This window comes from Odocoileus virginianus, chromosome 31 (assembly GCF_023699985.2).
Source record: "Odocoileus virginianus isolate 20LAN1187 ecotype Illinois chromosome 31, Ovbor_1.2, whole genome shotgun sequence".
Lineage (NCBI taxonomy): Eukaryota > Metazoa > Chordata > Mammalia > Artiodactyla > Cervidae > Odocoileus > Odocoileus virginianus.
In genome coordinates, this window is record NC_069704.1 from 33,640,943 (window position 1) to 33,656,454 (window position 15,512).

At 41.5% G+C, this 15,512-nt stretch overlaps 1 protein-coding gene and 1 long non-coding RNA gene across 9 annotated transcripts in view; one reads left to right on the forward strand and one right to left on the reverse strand.

Moving 5' to 3' along the window:
• LOC110126084 (uncharacterized) overlaps positions 1-12,008 on the reverse strand; it is a 29,515-nt gene extending 17,507 nt beyond the window's left edge. The window contains exons 1-2 of one of the 4 annotated variants that reach the window (XR_002310304.2): positions 10,293-12,007; positions 9,772-9,879 (exon numbers count right to left, since the gene is read on the reverse strand). This is a non-coding gene — a long non-coding RNA (uncharacterized lncRNA). Of the gene's footprint in view, positions 1-9,771; positions 9,880-10,292 lie in introns of all 4 variants that reach the window. The other 3 variants (XR_011484993.1, XR_002310300.2, XR_011484994.1) reach the window with 3 other exon arrangements.
• A 772-nt stretch (positions 12,009-12,780) lies between these two features.
• The window catches only part of GKAP1 (G kinase anchoring protein 1), a 99,266-nt gene continuing 96,534 nt past the window's right edge, over positions 12,781-15,512 (forward strand). Inside the window, exons 1-2 of one of the 5 annotated variants that reach the window (XM_070459571.1) lie at positions 12,781-13,074; positions 13,511-13,645. The gene's annotated coding sequence lies outside the window, so the exon portion shown is untranslated. The remainder of the gene's footprint in view (positions 13,075-13,510; positions 13,646-15,512) is intronic. The other 4 variants (XM_070459569.1, XM_070459570.1, XM_070459567.1 and 1 more) reach the window with 4 other exon arrangements.

Consider the following 15,512-nt stretch of genomic DNA (forward strand, 5'->3'; position numbering starts at 1 on the left):
AGCCACCAGTTTTGGGCTGTTACTTATTTCTTTAGTAACAATTACATTTTTGAGTTATTGATGATCCCTCTGGCTATAAAATAACTTCCTTAAACTGAAAAGTCTGCCTTCCATTTGGTAAATATTTTAAGCTCAATTTTTCACTCTGGGAAACTGAAGAAGTTAATTTTTTGGTATGTGATAGGTATGTGATCAAATTAACAGCAAAGTCAGGCTTTTGAGGAATTGATACTCTTAGCTACTATATATGAGAAGTATATTAGGATTAAATCTGACATTACCAATGGTGAACTTCTCTGTTAATATCCTGAGGAAAGCTTATTTCCCTTAGTTTGCAAGTATCTGCCAATGTTAAGGATATTTTGTCTCTAATTTGATCAAAGCACCCATAACCTGTGCAGCCAAGTAGTCAAAGAGAAGGTCAAGACTTTAACAGGAATGGAACCTACAATCAGAAGTATTCCAGTGGATTGTGAACAAATAAATCAGAGGGGAAGAATACTAACGTATGCTTTTCCTGAAAAAGTTACCTTCAGTGGGTACTGAGGTCCTCTTAGTAAGGTTTATTACAAAGTTCACTATCTCGCTAGTCACTGAGGAGGGAAACTAGATGTAAGGACCTGAATTAAACCTGTGAGTTTAATTGGCCAGGCTTGTGCTTAGTCGCTCAGCTGTGTCCTACTCCCTTGCACCAGGCTGCAGCAAACCGAAACACCTTTCAGAAGCAGGCCAGTGCCCCAGGGTTTAGTTCTCATGTTGGGGAAGAATCTATGCCTATCTCAAAGGGTGGGTGAGCTGATAAAGTGACTCGTATTCTGAAAACATCATTAAAAAAAGGCATCTACAGACAACAGAGGGAAATTTTCTGTAGATATTTAATTTATAGGCATTTTCTCTGCTATATGTTTTCTACTAACCTTTTATTATTGAGGATAGAACTGGGAACTAAAAGTTCTATCACTCAAGGTAGCTACATTCTGGTGATAACATTCTGTGTAGGAAATAAAGCAGAGTAAGGGAACAGAATCAAGGCTGATTTTTTTTTTTAAGATGGAAATTGTTTCTGAGTTAGACAAACACACACAAAGTTGTGAAAACTAAGCTCACTGACTTAAAAGTTGCTTTTCAATTGGCCTAATTCATGCATGCTCAAAAGGGGCAAGTATCATAAGCTGCATCTGAACAAAAATCACATCTAGCCAGTTTTTGTGGGAGGGGAAGAGCACTGACTAATTTTGCTGAGCCATTTTGTCCTTTCATAAACAGGAAACTGTTCTAGATCTACTTCTTTGATCTCTACAATTGCTTAGGACTTATTTCAAGTTCAGGATCACATTTCACTTAAAAATTTAAAAAATAGAGATGTAATTTATGTAACATAAAATTTACTATCTTAAAGTGCATAATTAATTTTTAGTATATTCACTATGTTGTGCATCCTTACTAATTCCAAACATTTTCAACACGCCCAAAACAAAATGTCTCTGTTAGCAATCAACTCTAATTTCCATTTTTCCCCACCCTGATGCTGGGAAAGATTGAGGGCAGGAGAAGGGGGTGGCAGAGGATGAGATGGTTGGATGGCATCACTGACTCAATGGATATGAGTTTGAGCAAACTCAGGGAGACAGTGAAGGATAGGAAGCTTGATGTGCTGCAGTTCACGGGTTGCAAAAAGTCAGAGACAAATGACTGAATAACAACCATCCACTGGCAACCACTGACCTCTTTCGCTCTGTGGAATTGCCTATTTTTGACATTTCATGTATCCTTTATTTCATGTATCCTTTAGCGTATGACTTCTTTCCTTAGGATGTTTTCAAGATTCATTCATGTAGCCTAAAACAGTATTTCATTCTTTTTTGTGACTGAATAATAATCCACTGTGTGAATATACCACAACTATGTTTAGCCATTCATGCGTCAATGGACATTTGTATTGTTTCTTTTTGCTATTATGAATACCTACGCTATGGAATGCTATAAACATCTGTGTACAAGTTTTTATGTGAGTATGTTTTCAGTTCTCTTGGTTATATGCTTAAGAGGAATTTGTGATTCATGTAGTAATTCTATGTTTACCTTTTGAAAAGACTGAAAAACTGTTTGCCACAGCAACTGCACCATTTTACATTCCCACCAGCAGTTACAGTGGGTTCCAGTTATTTCCATTTTCAGCAGCACTTGTTATTGTCTGTCTTCTTATTTTAGCCATCCTAAGTGAATGTGAAGTGGTATCTCACTGTGGTTTTGAGTTACATTTTTCTAATGAATAATTTTTTCATGTGTTTATTGAACATTTGTTTATGTTCTTTGGAGAAATGTCTATTCAAACCCTTTGCCCATTTAAAATTGGGTTGTGTTTTTAGTGTTGTAAAAGCTCTTTATATATTCTAGATACAAGTTCCTTATCACATGTATGGCTTGAAAATATTTTCTCCAATTCTATGTTGCCTTTTTACTTCCTTGATGGTGTCCTTTGCATTCCCGAAGTTTTCTCTTTTGATAAAATTCAATTTATTTTCTTGTTTTGGTGGTTTGTGCTTTAGTTATCATATCTAAGAAACCACTGCCTAATTCAGGATCACACAGATTTATAGCCATCTTACTTTATAAGAGTTTTATTGTTTTAGTTATTACCTTTATGTCTTGGGTCCACTTTGAATTAATTTTTGTATATGGTGTGAGGTACAGGTCCAACTTCATTCTTTTGCATGTGAGTATCAAATTGTCTCAGCGTTATTTATTGAAAAAAACGATCTTTAATTTATTGAGTTGTCTTAGCACCCTTGTTAAAAACCAGTTGACCATAGATGTTTGAGTTTGTTTATGGACTCTTGATTCTATTCCATTGGTTTGTGTCCTTATGCCAGCACCACACTTGTTTACTATAGCTTTGCAGTAAAATTTGAACTTGGGAAGTGTCAGTCTACCAACTTTGTTCTTTTTCAATACTGTTTTGGCTATTGGGGGGGGGGGGTCCCTTGAGTTTGAACGTAAATTTAGGGACAGCTTATCCATTTCTGCAAAAAAGCCCTGTTGTAATTTTGATAGGAAGTACGCTGAATCAGTTGCCATATTTGGAGAGTATTGCGATCTTAACAATATTAAGTTTTCCAGTCCATAATCATGGTCTATCTTTCATTTATTTAGATCTTCTTCAGTTTCTTTCAGCTGAGTTTTGTAGTTTTTAGTGTGCAAGTCTTACTCTTCTTTGGCTAAATTTATTCCTAAATATTTTATTCCTTTTTATGTTATTGTAAGTGGGCTTGTTTTCTTAATTTCAATTTCAGAGTTTTCATTGATAGAGTGTAGAAATATGACTAACTTTTCTATATTGATCCCAATTTGTGGTGAATAGTAAATTTGGGTTAGAAACACACCATAGCATGAATCAAGGAACTTAGGTAATGTTCACCCATAAACTGACTTAATGAGCAGAAATCCAACTTGTTGTTATTGTTGTTGATAACTTTTTAACTTATTATTTTAAGATTATTCCTTCAAGTATTACTTCTGTTTTTCTTTTTGCTAGGTGAGGAGTGAGTGGTAGGAGCATAGAGCACAGGCAGGTAATTTGGCTTTTGCTGTCTATAGTCTCAGGTCTTTCACATGTGTTTTTCTTATTTAAGTAAAACACCAAAGGAAAAATCCTCAGCACCTTGTCTCTCTGTATCATGAGGATACATTCTGTATATTCCTCAATGCTATACATTGTAAAGATTAATGGTGATACAGAGAAAGCTAATTTATTCAACCAATTTCTATATTCTAGGTCTTATGCTAAGTGCTAAATGATAAGGAAAACTCAAGGATCAAACCTGAGTCTCCTGTGTCTCCTGCATTGCAAGTGGATTCTTTAACCACTGAGCCACTGGGGAAGCCCAAACAAAACATAGTTTGATAAATGACAAATCCATCCACCAAGGAGCACATAGTCTGCTGAGTAAAGACAGTAACATTTTGAACATTTGAATGCGTGAAGGAGCATGGCACTGTAGTGACATACAAGTGAGTTACAGGCCAGGTTTCTATTTTAATGGGACTCACAATCTAAAGGAGAATATAATGGCTCTGGTTAAAAAAAAAAAACACAGAGGGCACAATGGTAATATGGACAAAAGGCTTTTAACTTTCAAGGGTAAGGGAATGTGCCTGTTGTGTGCGGACAAGTTGGCTTTTAGAAGGTATAGGAACAAAAGGAATATTCATGTCAATGTATAGCAGAAACCACTACAATATTGTAAAGTAATTAGCCTCCAACGAATAAAAATAAATGGAAAAAAAAAGAACAAGAAGAATAGCATTTTAGACCAAGAAACCTCATTGCAAAGGCTAAGACATGATCATATATATACTCAGGGAACTGTAAGCAGAGAAGTAATTACCCTAGTATACTGGAGACTCCAAATAAGGGTCTGCTGAGTGACTGAATTTAGCACTGGATGTAAGACATGGCTGGAGCTGAGGATAGCAAGGTGGCTGAGATCACTGAAGGACCGTACCAAAGAAATGAAAGGCTATGGAAAGCCTGTTGCGTTTATTCTGTGCAATTTACACAGCAATTGGACTGGTTTAATTTGCAGCCCGAAATCTTTTTCCTTTAGACACAGTACAGATGATGTACAAAATACCAGAAGAGAGTTTAAAACCCATTTAGTTCAGTTCAAAAGCATCAGTTCTTCGGCGGTCAGCTTTCTTTATAGTCCAACTCTCACATCCACCCATGACTACTGGAAAAACCATAGACTTGACTAGACGGACCTTTGTTGGCAAAGTAATGTCTCTGCTTTTTAATATGCTGTCTAGGTTGGTCATTAATTTCATGGCTGCAATCACCATCCACAGTGAGTGTAGAACTAATTATTTGCAAATAACTAATAGGTGATATCTATGTCTATATTTATATATTACACTGATTTCAAGCAAAACTCCTGAGGAAAATACTTTTTTTTTTTTTTTGGTCTAGTGTGAGAGAGGGTATTTTAAAAATTATATTTGAAGTATAAAATAGCCTTCATGAAACAATTCCATATTCATGTAGGTCATTTTTCAAGTTAGTGACATTTGACTTCATATAAATAGTACACTATAAATAACACCACAGTCAGGGCAAGGGGAAAAGGTAGCTGAGTCAAAATACTATCAAAGCCATATTAACATTTCAATTTTGTAGTGGGCAGTGTGAAGGTGGAATGAGAAAATTTAGCCTTAAGTGCTTTGATTTATTTAATTCTCCTGGAAAAGGTATTTTTAAAAAGTATTAATCAGGAGTACTTCTACTCACAATCTTAATATTACTATGGGGTGATTCATGATTAGACAATTCAACTAACTGAATTAAAAACAATAAAACTATAACCTTTCCCTCTTCTTGCTTGGCATTAATTTTTCCTTAAAGAAATGTAATTTTAATTTTTTCAATGTGACAGTGATATGGTTTGAGTCATATAATTACAAGGCTCATACAAGAAACAGAAAGCCCTGTTTCATTGGCCATGAAACAGGTGATGCCCGCTTCCCAAAGGAGACTGCTGTCCTGCTATTTAACTCCATGTTTCTGAAGAGCATCCTTCTACTGCCATGTCTTAGTTGTTCTGTTTTAGCTATTTTATGCCATTTCCTAATTTCCCAGTATACATATATCATATTGTTCAGTGTTTACTGTATATATTTTAACCCCTATTTTATACATTGTCCACCGCATTCCATGTTCTACCAGTCAAGAGAGATTAGTTATGCTGCATTAACAAATTACCACAAAAACCTCGGTGGCCTACAACAATAAAAGGTAACTTCTCATGTACAATGCATGTCAGCAGCAGGCCAGCTGCAGTTCACGCTAGAGTGTCAGCACCTGGGACTCTGACGGCCAGAGGCAGCTTCCAACAAGGGTCTGCCTGGTGGCAGGCCGAGAGACGGGGCCCTAATGCTTCTGCCCAGAAGTGGCGCATTCACCTGTGATCATATTTCCTTAGCCACCATAATTCACACTGCCAGGTCTGACATCAGTGGGCAGGGAAGTATAACTCTCCTCCAGGGAAGTAACATCAGGTATTCTCAAACAGTCATACAGCCCACCACACTTGTTTTGTTTTCCCTGGAATTTATAGTCCCTTCTTTCTTGGGTTGCTTAGTTTTCTCTAGATGTATCACTGTTTTATCTATGTTCCACCAGAGCTGTGAAACAGAAGGTTCCAACACGTTAGGAAATGGATCATGTGTGTGGGGCTTCAGTTGTCACTGCTCTGTTTTTTCTCTTGGAGACATCCCACCCTGGAGCCCTGCATTCTGTGTCAGAGCAGATGCTTTGTGCTCTGGGTCGGCTCCACAGCTGTCCTCCTCGAACTTCCCTTCACCTTTATCTCAGGAATTCTCCCTACTTTCTCCTTTGCTGGTGCTCCTGGTTAAGAGGAAAGCCAGGTAGGTTTTCTTGGTTTCTACCCTTATTTTGATGAGATACCTCTTTGCGGGGCTTCCCAGGTGGCGCTAGTGGTAAAGAACCCTACTGCCAATGCAGGGGACATAAGAGATGCGGGTTTGATCCTTGGGCTGGGAAGATCCCCTAGAGGAGGGCAAGGCAAGCCATTCCAATATTCTTGCTTGGAAAATCCCATGGACAGAGGAGTACAGTCCATAGGGTCACAAAGAGTGGGACGTGACTAAAGCAACTTGGCACACACCTCTCTCTAGCAGATTCCTGAGCACAGGCAAGGAAAATTTTGCTCTGACATCTTTTTCTGCTCCCTGAATTGGCTCTATTTCCTTTCTTTTTTCTTCTTTCCTTTTTCCTCTGCCTCTCTCTCTGCCTTTTTCTATTTTTCTTTCTTTCTCCTGTTTGTTCATTTCAGGTTCTTTCATGTAAAGAGGTGTCTTCAAATATCTGGAGACCCTTGACTCCACCCATGTTTAAGAATGAGATGATTAAAAGTTGATGAGAGTCTCTGCGAGTGGGACTAGGACTTGTCTACTGTCGAGCTTCGCTGTAAGGAGGTGAAAAGCCACATTCTCCATTCTCCTCAATTATCAGTATTTGTGTGCCTTTTCTTGTGTACCAGTTGGTTTTCCACCCAGAGGAAGCTTCTAATTCCCTGACAGGATCACAGCACGAATCTGAATTTGGAAAAGAAACTGGTGGGGGTGGGGTGATGGGAATATGTCTCCTAATTCAATATGCACAACTTCATTTAATTCTGCTTTTCTAAGGAGTGAGTCACCCCTGCCCTCAGCTCTGCCTGGTATCCAGAGGAGCTCTGAGTCAAACCCTCCAGAAAGCAAACTTCCTGAATGCAGAGTTAAGGCAGCAGGCAGTGGAGATAGGGACTGGGGGTAAGAAGGACCCCACTGTTCTTCACAATAATACATAATACAAAACTTTCATCATACTACTCATTTTCAGGCTCTACTACTTTCAGAGGTGGGGGTAGCTCCAGTTTCAGAGCCTTTCCAGGGTCTGGACGTGAAAAGGTTCACCCTGGCTGGCTCAAACCCCTCCCGAAAACTTAGGTACTAAATTTCTCAGTTTGGGTAAACTAGTTATCACTCATCCATCTCCTTCCATGTTCCTAAGTTTGTTGACATCCTTCTTCAGCAGGGATCTCTTTTCCTGTTTGCTTTGTCTTTATGGGTTTATACCTTTAAAAAAAAAAAAATCCCTTCTCTTTCATTTTAATGAGGTATCAGTAGTGAGAAAAGAAAAATGTGTGATAATGAACCATGTTTAACCAGAAGTCTCCTTACCATTAACATCACAGATGTAGTGAACATCTTTTCTAAGTAGGAAAAGTCCAGGTATGACTATAGGCAGTTCTATAAGATGTAGATATATGTACAATAATACACCTAAATTTTATTGAGTGCTTAATATGTGCTAAATGGTCCTTGAAAAAAAACATTTTGGCTGTGCTGTACAGTATGCAGGATCCTAGTTCCCTAACCAGGGGTCACATCTGTGCCCCCTGCATTGGAAGCATGGAGTCTTAACCACTGGACCACCAGGGAAGTCCCTAAACCATCTTTTAAATGCTTATTTTATTTTATATATATACATATTAATATTTTATCTTCACAATAACCCTGAGATTGATTCTGTGATTCAACACCTAGCAGTCTGACTCCAGAGCACCTATGCTATATAATGTGGTACATCATTTCTAAACTACAGGAAATCTTCTTTTCTTTTTTTTTTTTTTTTTAATATTTATTCATTTATTTGGCTGCACCAGGTCTTAGTAGCAGCATGTGGGATCTAGTTCCCTGACCAGGGATTGAACCTGGGCCCCCTGCATTGGGAGCTCAGAGTCTTAACCACTGGGCCAGCAGGAAGTCCCAGGAAATCTTATTTTCAACTTGTCAGGTCTCTAGTCAATCTATACTTATTGGTAACTTAAGCTATAGCTGAGGTTTTTCTCATAGATGTTGAGTATTTACAGCACATTATTTGTTGTGGCAAGGCTAGCATCACTTTTGAAGTGTCTATTTGAAGATACATGTTGGAGGTAGAAGAGAGTAATTTATGACAAATTCTAAAGCAGAGTCATTTAAACTGGGAATCCTGGCATGTGTTTGTTTTATAATACAGACAGATGGGCCTTTCCTGTTAAAGAAAGCAGTTACTGTCTGTAATCTGAGGGGTCAAAGAGAAGCAATTACAAATCCCACATTAGTAACACAACACTAAAACGCTTGGGTAAACGAAACATAACTGCCAGAGTTTAATATCTTAAAGTACTGATGGCCTTGAACACCCTTACTCAGAGAATTCTGCTCTTCATTCTCTGTAGATTTTAGGACAAGGTTCACTATCACTCTCTCCAAGGCCACTCATACTCCAACTCCACTGTTACTTCGCAGATAATTCTTTGCAAGACACAGATATATCTTTCAATCCTTCTGCCTCCCAAGTCCTCGACCTCTCTTGGAATGATCTTTGCCCTCTGCTATCTCAGGTACCCACTTTTATGGTCATTCCCTATGCCTTGTCGTTACTTCTAATTTTAATTTCAAGCCAACTACTCTCCAACCCATCTCTTCTTTTTTCAGGTCATTCTCTACGGTACCTAAACTCCAGCAATTCTTCAACCTGCTGAGAAACACATTCCACGCACTCTCCCACCTTTTCACAGTTCCCCGCTGCTCTCAGTTCTCCACCTTTCCCTCTCAAAGCCTTACTTCTTACCATGTCTGAAATTGGAATGCCTCCTTTGCATCTACCTTCAACCATCCTTTGCCCATTTCTCCCCATCATACTTGCCTGACCAAATCTCAGGCCTGGGTAATCGGACTGCCTACTCAGTACCTGCACATGAGCAACCAAATCTGGCTGGAGAAAAATGTGTGATCATACTGACTTATTTCATGACTGTTGCCCACCAGGCTCCTCTCTCCATGGAATTCTCCAGGCAAGAATACTGGATTGGTAGCCATTCACTTCTCCAGGGTATCTTCCTGACCCAGGGATCAACCCTGGGTCTCCTGCACTACAGGCAGATTCTTTACTGTCTAAGTCACCAGGGGAGCCCTCACTATACTGACTGATCTCATTATAAATTCATGTGGGCCCTTAATAGTGCCTGGAAACCTTACCTTGTTTCCCTCAATTCCCTCTCCCACACTCACAGACTAGTATTTCACCTCTCTTCCTCTCCCCCTCCCCCAATAACCCCCCTCACTACTTTCAGTTAATAACTACATGAGCCAGAGTAAGCTAAACTGCTGTAACAAACAAAAATGTTATAGCTCCCACTCAACAGAAATTTGTATCTTGCTCACATAATAATCCAGAGTGGGTATTCCAGGTCAGTGGGCAACTCTCCTTCATCTCTACACCTTCTTTCTTACTGTCTGCCAATCCCAAGGTCTTGTAGTCATCTGCATAATCTAGTTGGCAGGAAGGAAAAAATGAATGAAGGAGGCATAGTGGCCTGGAAGTAGCCCACATCATCTCTGCTCACATTCCAGTAGCAATAACTTCACATTTGACCACACCCAACTGAAAGAAAGCCTGAGAAAAATAGTCTCTGTGCCCAGGAAGAATGAGAGAATACACTGTGATGGACAAATAGCAGTCCCCTAAAATGATGTTGTTTCTTATTTCACTGAGAAAATAGAAGCAACTAGAAAAGAACGTCTACTTTGTCCTGCTATAAAATCCACAAGCCTACTTCAGGATGTCCCATACATATGGAGACTGGAGGGATTATATTTCCAGGCTGTTCCCAAAGGGAACAAGCTTTCAGTTAGAACAACATGGTCATAATGACCATATCACCTAATTACAAGTTCAAACATACCTTCTTTCCTGGTGCTTTTTTGACCTCTGTGGTTTTGGATATTGCGATCAACTCTCCTTCCTGCCCCTGTCTTTGTGAAACTCCAATGTATCTTGCTTTGGTGATTCTGTGTTGTTCTGGTTCTCCTCCCACTTCCTCCTCTCTTTCTTTGTTGACTTCTCTATCTAGATGAAATCCCTTCTTTATTTGTTGGCTTTTCTCGTCTAGGTCTGAGCTTCTTAAACTTCAAGGTGATACAATCACTTGGGGTTCTTGTTAAATCAAAGACCTGATTCAGCAGGTCTGAGATTCCACCTTTCCAACAAACCTCCTGGTGATGCCAGTGCTGCTGGGCCATTGACCACAAGGTTCTAAAGATGATGTTCTCCAAGATTCTGTCCTTTGTTTTCTCTCTTCTCTCACATGTTATCACTGCTAGGCTGAACTTCCCAAACTATCTTCTAGTTCAACCCTCTTTCCCTTACTTCAAAACCCTTACATCTAAGTGCTTAGTTGTCCACCTCTATTTGACTGACTCAACAACCTTTCAGACCTTTAAATGTCCAAGTCTAAACTAATCTCTCGAATTCCCATGTGGTTCAGACAGTAAAGTGTCTGCCTACAATGTGGGAGACCTGGGTTCAATCCCTGGGTTGGGAAGATCCCCTGGAGAAGGAAATGGCAACCCACTCCAGTATTCTTGCCTGGAAAACCCCATGGAGGGAGGAGCCTGGTAGGCTACAGTCCATAGGATCACAAAGAGTCAGACACGACTGAGCGACTTCACTTTCAAACTGATCTCTCAAAAAGTAGTTCCTGTTCCTACTGATAATTGTCTTTTTTCTATCTTCTATAACTATCTCCAAACTCAAACTCTCCAATACCTTTTTTATTTTTCTCTTCCTCCTTCATGCATGTTATGCTATCCCCTTTTACTGGAAAACCAATGACTCAATTGCCAAATTCTGTAGATTCTGCTTCCACATTACCTTTCAGCCAAGCTCTTTAAAATTTCTCCTGCCTTTACCTTTTAGTCCAGATTTATCAATACCTTTTACCTGGCCTATTGCAAGTTTATCTTACCATTTTCCCACCTCTAATTTCTGTATCCAGTTACAAAGAGGTGAAAGAAAAGCAAAGCTTTTAAACCTCCAATTGTTTATTTTTTATCTTTAACTTATTTTGTATTGGGGTATAGCCAATTAACAATGTTGTGATACTTCCAGGTAAAGAAGGAAGGGATTCAGCCATACATAAACATGGATCCACTCTTTCCCAAACCCAGCTCCCCTCCAGGCTGTCAGGTAATATCGAGCAGTTTCATGTGCTACACAGTAGGTCCCTGTTGTAAACCTCCAATCTTTTAAACCAGGAAAACTAAGTAATGTTTTAAATACAAATTCTTCCACTTAGCATTCTAGGCCCCATTCTCCTCGCTGTCTGCCACTTCTCAACATGCCCTAGAGTGTTACCATTTGCTTTTCCTTAACACGACTTTCACTGATTCGCCTTCATACCTGTTCTCATGTTTTCTCATCCCTATCTCCTTCAAGGTCAATCCCAAACGCCTTCTCCTCCATACTGCCTTTCTTTCCTCATTCCCCGGACTGGTCTGAGCAGTTTCCTGATATTCTGCAGTACTCTGTATTTCTCACGTGGCACCTATCACGATTTATCTTCTATTATAACTGTTTTATCCCTTATTCTAAAGGCAAGGATAACATCTTCAACTTCCCTCAGTAACCCTGCAGCGTCTTACCTATGGGGGCGTCTACTATTAGTTGAAATCAAAGTGATTTAGGAAGATAACGTGATGCAACAGTAAGCAGCAAAGAATCCGAAGTCAGGACAGTCGGGTTCCTGCTCTGCCATTTATTAGACGTGAGGCTTTGGCTAAGTCGCTTAACTTGGCTTGGGCAACGGGAATCCTACTACTTGATGGAACACTAAGGGAGAGAACTCTACAGAGAACTAACTAATCGATGTTCGTTATTTTCCTTGCAGAGAGCTGATGCAGCCTTTCTATTCAAATCTTGTTTGCAGGACCATCCCTACTTAACCGACCGGAGGTCGGGCCCCCAAACGGCTGGGAATTCGGGCCCCCACGTTCCCCGGGCCTCTTTCCACGGCAGGGCTCTCTGTTCTCCGCGATGCAGGTGAAGCCGCCGACCTGAGGGGGAATGGCCTGGAGTCCCATTCTCTCGGGAGACCTCCCTCCTCCCACTCACTCCGGGAAAGCTCTCCCCTTCCCGGTAACCCAGAAGACCGCGGCGCCGCCGCCTACGTGAGACGTTTGGACCCTGCCCGGCCCCCGTAGCTCCCCTTCTCCAGCAGGTGGTTCTGGTCCTTTCCCCCAACTCTGGGCGCTCACGTCACCGGCGAACCTCTACCCACGCGCCAGCGCCGCAACCAACCGAGAAAATAAACAAACCCCAGCGCGCGGCGGCGGGCGCGCCAGGCCCCTCCCCCGCTCCGCCCCGCGGCTCTCACGCCGCCCCCTAGCCGGGACTTCCCTCCCGCCCTCGGCTCTCGGCCGCGCTCTCTCCGCCCCTCACCGCGGCCCGCAGCCGCGCTCCCCGCCGCGGTCCGCCCGGCCCGACGCCCCGGGGCCCGTTAGTGCCCGGCGCCCGCTCGCGGGGCCGCCGCGCGACCCCTACCCGGTGCGAGCCCGCCCCTGCCCCCCGACACTTGACCCAGCGCAGTCCCAACGCCCAGTGCGGCCGCCCCGGGAGCCGCGGAGCGGCGGCGGCGGCGGCAGGGGGAGGAGGGAGAGGAGGGCCGAGCCGGCGGCCGGGGAGGCCCGGTGAGTACGCGGAGGGCGGGCCGCCTCGCGGGGGGTCAGCTCCGGCGCCCCTGAGACAGTGGTGGCGGCCCGGCCGCGCCGCTCCGGGCGCCCCGGGCTTGGCAGTTGGGGACTCGGCCTGAGGCGACGGGCCCCGCTGGCCGGAGCCACTGGGCAGAGTGCGCGGGAGGGCCGCTCCTCAGGAAGGCCCTCGGCGCCCAGCTCGGGGGCGACGGAGAGGGACCCGCGCTGACCCCAGGCCTGGGCGCACCGGCGGTGCCTGCGCCTCCCGAGATCCCGCGGGGGCCGGGCCAGGGGGCGACCGCGGTCGCGGGGCCGCCGAGTGACAGGTGCCGCCGCCCCCTCCCCGCCGCGGGCATCGCTCTCTCTCCTGGGAAGCCAGGCGCTCGGAAATTTCTGGAGCAACTATCCGACTCGCTGTTTTTCTCCGTTGCAGGTTTTGAAACCGCTTCTTTGCCAGAGTTCGGTCTCTCCCAGCCCTGTTTCTTTCTCGTATGTACTTTGCGCGAGTAAGTTTGGGAGCATCGGTTAACAGCCTGTGAGTGAAATTTGGCTTTCGTTCGTGCATGAGGTATAGTGAATTACTTCTTGAATAAAGTGCTCCTCCTCCTCACGCTGGCTATTGAAAAAAGAGAAGGGTTTTGATTTTTTTTTTTTTTTGGCAGTTATTGTTTGCAATAAGCAGTCTTCTAGAAATTTTGTCATCTCTAACACTTAGGGGTCTTGGTCGATATTGAACAGTAATAAAAAATGGATTATTAAATTGTATTTTCTCTCCACCTTCTTTTAGATTTTTCATTTTTAACTTTAGCTAGAGTCTCCAATTGAGTAAGTGCTATGGCTTTCATTAGACGCGCTAATGAGAAAAATCGTCTTTCCTCTTCTGGACAGCCACTGAAATATTCGCTACACTTTTCATTATTGTCTGCTTCTTTACATAGTAAACGTGCTTATAAGTGTAACCTGAAAAGTCAGTTTGATAAATTTGACTTGCCAGCTATAAGAATATTAAACTTCGTGGCAATTAAAAATATAAAAAAATCTGTAGAAATACAGATTTTTTTTTCTCAACAAGTTCATAACACATAAGTTTGCATTAGTCAGATCCTGATTAACGGAAGATGATGTCATACTTGGTAACAACACACTTAGCTATAAGATATCAATCAGGTGGCTTCACTCTTTATAAGAATGAAGAATTCAGAAGTTGAACAGGAAGAGATCATTGGGACTAATGAAAATACGTGTGCTTTATTCATGGGAGAATCCCTTATTTCCTCACTCAGTACCTGCTTGTACTTTTTGCTTCGGTTTTTCAATCCACACAAATTAGATGTTGCAGGTTAGAGATGGGAGACAGTATTGAACTATGAAGAAAAAAAATGTTTATATGTATTAAGTTTGTTGATAGCAAAGTTTGGGTATGTTCCTGGCACTTAATGGTTGTGAACCTTAGTTTATAGACGCCAAAGTGAAAGATATTGTGTAGTTGTGTTATTTGAGGAACAGAACATGAAAAAAATACAATAAAATTTTCACCAGATACTAAGTCACTCATGCTCAGTGCCATTTCATTTTATGGCTTTTGTTTTTTAAAATCTAAGCTACTTTTCAGTGAGACCACACTGTATTCATTTCTTTTTTCACCAGGCTTACTGGTTGATTATGTTAGTGGAAGATCACTATTGTTTTTATAAAAAGGGATATATTTGGTGGTTCTTGATTGAGGACCTTACACGTATGTCAGTTTTGAAGTGCCCTAATTATGGTTCCCTGGACTGAGGGATGGCTACTGCTACCATCTTTCTTGACCCTAGGATGATCATAGTCGAGAAGAATGATATCATAGTGGCATTTTTTCTGAGAACTTTGGTAGAGGAACCCAAGAGGCTCAGGCATTTATAAAATCTGCTTCTTGCAGTTTAGGCTATTCATTTAATAAACGTATTTACTTAACCTCCTGATGTATTCTAGTTCTTTTAAATTAATGTTTTAAAACCAGTTCTGTTTCCTAAACAAATATACCTTCTAAACGAAATTGGTTGTGGTGATGATGAGTTAGTAGACTGGCACTTAACAATGAAGCAACTTTGAACTGCTAATAACCAGTGTTAACTCACATTTGCATTTTGGGAATTGAGGATTATCTCTAGTGCACTTTGCATTTTGCTACATTCTATTTTAGAGCAGGTCTTTGAATGAGTAGATAGTTGTGTACTTGGGGAATATAAATATTTTTTAAAAAACCAAATTCAATAAATGTATCTTTTGTGTGCCAGCTCCTGTGATTTTGTTGGAGGTGGAAAGAAGAGGCCCTTGCCTTTCAGGATGTTGAAATCAGGATTATAAAGAGCTGGGCACAATAGTAAACATAATTTTAATTATATTTGTCCAGTAATAAAAGTAAATATAAAGTACAGAAATATTGCAAGAGGAAG